At 48.1% G+C, this 2,972-nt stretch overlaps 1 non-coding gene across 1 annotated transcript; it reads left to right on the forward strand.

Annotated features, from left to right (window-relative positions):
• The first annotated feature begins 2,285 nt into the window (after positions 1 to 2,285).
• On the forward strand, positions 2,286 to 2,359 carry trnai-aau (transfer RNA isoleucine (anticodon AAU)). The gene has a single exon. It is a non-coding gene; the product is annotated as a tRNA-Ile (tRNA).
• The last annotated feature ends 613 nt before the right edge of the window (positions 2,360 to 2,972 follow it).

Below are 2,972 nucleotides of genomic sequence, written 5' to 3' on the forward strand. Positions count from 1 at the left end.
ATGGTGGTTTTCATCCCTATATCCTAACCTAACCTAACCCTAACCCTAATCGGGTTGGGGCACTTGCTGACCTCATAGAGACTTGGCGGTGGCACCACTGGAAAGAGCAACCTTGAAAATGGGTGGGTAGGGCTTGCTTTTGTGCCTCTATCACCTTCCTGGCAAAAGTTATGGCAATCCGGCATGAGCATGGTGGTTTTCATCCCTATATCCTAACCTAACCCTAACCTAACCCTAAAATGTAAACGGCACTTTGCAGGAGGGCCAATCGGGTTGGGGCACTTGCTGACCTCATAGAGACTTGGCGGTGGCACCACTGGATAGAGCACCCTTGAAAATGGGTGGGTAGGGCTTGCTTTCGTGCCTCTATCACCTTCCTGGCAAAAGTTATGGCAATCCGGCATGAGCATGGTGGTTTTCATCCCTATATCCTAACCCTAACCTAACCTAACCCTAACCCTAATCGGGTTGGGGCACTTGCTGACCTCATAGAGACTTGGCGGTGGCACCACTGGAAAGAGCAACCTTGAAAATGGGTGGGTAGGGCTTGCTTTTGTGCCTCTATCACCTTCCTGGCAAAAGTTATGGCAATCCGGCATGAGCATGGTGGTTTTCATCCCTATATCCCTAACCTAACCCTAACCTAACCCTAAAATGTAAACGGCACTTTGCAGGAGGGCCAATCGGGTTGGGGCACTTGCTGACCTCATAGAGACTTGGCGGTGGCACCACTGGATAGAGCACCCTTGAAAATGGGTGGGTAGGGCTTGCTTTCGTGCCTCTATCACCTTCCTGGCAAAAGTTATGGCAATCCGGCATGAGCATGGTGGTTTTCATCCCTATATCCTAACCCTAACCCCTAACCCTAACCCAGCCTTTGTAGTGTGTTGCGGCCGCCTAGTCTCTAAGATGTAAACGGCACTTTGCAGGAGGGCCAATCGGGTTGGGGCACTTGCTGACCTCATAGAGACTTGGCGGTGGCACCACTGGAAAGAGCAACCTTGAAAATGGGTGGGTAGGGCTTGCTTTTGTGCCTCTATCACCTTCCTGGCAAAAGTTATAGCAATCCGGCATGAGCATGGTGGTTTTCATCCCTATATCCTAACCCTTCCTGGCAAAAGTTATGGCAATCCGGAATGAGCATGGTGGTTTTCATCCCTATATCCTAACCCTTACCTCATAGAGACTTGGTGGTGGCACCAGTGGAAAGAGCACCCTTGAAAATGGGGGGTAGGGCTTGCTTTCGTGCCTCTATCACCTTCCTGGCAAAAGTTGTGGCAATCCAGCATGAGCATGGTGGTTTTCATCCCTATATCCTAACTTACCTAACCCAACCCTAGCACAATGGATAGCACATTGGACTTTTAAATTGCAAAATGTGGCCATTCAAAGGTTGTGGGTTCAAGTCCCAACTGAGTCACTGCCTTAGTCATTTTGCTAAGCACACTTGGCCAACGAACAAGTCTATCTGACCACCAAAACTCTTTTCTCAAACAAACACTTTCATGCTCACAATAGCATGGCCTATTCATTGATCTGATGACCTCCCATGGAGACTTTGCAACAGAAGGTGTTGTGGCTTAGTTGGTTAAAGTTCCTGTCTAGTAAACCGGAGGTTGTGGGTTCAAATCCCAGCAGTGCCTTTGTAGTGTGTTGTGGCCGCTAAGTCTCTAAGATGTAAACGGCACTTCTTAGGAGGGCCAATTGGGTTGAGGCACTTGCTAACCTCATAGAGACTTGGCGGTGGCACCACTGGAAAGTGCACCCTCGAAAATGGGGGGGGTAGGGCTTGCTTTCCTCTGCCACCTTCCTGGCAAAAGTTATGGCAATCTGGCATGAGTGTGGTGGTTTTCATCCCTATAACCTAAACCTAACCTAACTCTAAGGGCTTGCTTTCGTGCTTCTATCACCTTGCTGGCAAAAGTTATGGCACTCCGGCATGAGCGTGGTGGTTTTCATCCCTATACCCTAACCTAACCCTAATCCCTATACCCTAACCCTAACGTGGTGGTTTTCATCCCTATACCCTAACCCTAACCTATCCTAACCCTAACCTCATCCCTATATCCTAACCCTAACCTATCTAACCTTACCTAACCTAACCCTAACCTCATCCCTATTTCCTAACCCTAACCCTAACCTAACCCAATCCGGCATGAGCATGGTGGTTTTCATCCCTATATCCTAACCCCTAACCAAAACTCTTTTCTCAAACACATTCGTGTTCTCAATAGCATGGCCTACTCAATGATCTGATGACCTCCCATGGAGACTTTGCAGCAAAAGGTGCTGTGGCTTAGTTGGTTAAAATGCTTGCCTAATACACAGGAGATCCTGGGTTCAAATCCCAGCAGTGCCTTTGTAGTGTGTTGTGGCCACTGAGTCTCTAAGATGTAAACGGCACTTTGTAGGAGGGCCAATCGGGTTGAGGCACTTACTGACCTCATAGAGACTTGGTGGTGGCACCACTGGAAAGAGCACCCTTGAAAATGGGGGGGTAGGGCTTGCTTTCGTGCCTCTATCACCTTCCTGGCAAAAGTTGTGGCAATCCAGCATGAGCATGGTGGTTTTCATCCCTATATCCTAACTTACCTAACCCAACCCTAGCACAATGGATAGCACATTGGACTTTTAAATTGCAAAATGTGGCCATTCAAAGGTTGTGGGTTCAAGTCCCAACTGAGTCACTGCCTTAGTCATTTTGCTAAGCACACTTGGCCAACGAACAAGTCTATCTGACCACCAAAACTCTTTTCTCAAACAAACACTTTCATGCTCACAATAGCATGGCCTATTCATTGATCTGATGACCTCCCATGGAGACTTTGCAACAGAAGGTGTTGTGGCTTAGTTGGTTAAAGTTCCTGTCTAGTAAACCGGAGGTTGTGGGTTCAAATCCCAGCAGTGCCTTTGTAGTGTGTTGTGGCCGCTAAGTCTCTAAGATGTAAACGGCACTTCTTAGGAGGGCCAAT

Source organism: Myxocyprinus asiaticus, unplaced genomic scaffold (genome assembly GCF_019703515.2).
Source record: "Myxocyprinus asiaticus isolate MX2 ecotype Aquarium Trade unplaced genomic scaffold, UBuf_Myxa_2 HiC_scaffold_144, whole genome shotgun sequence".
Taxonomy (NCBI): Eukaryota; Metazoa; Chordata; class Actinopteri; order Cypriniformes; family Catostomidae; genus Myxocyprinus; species Myxocyprinus asiaticus.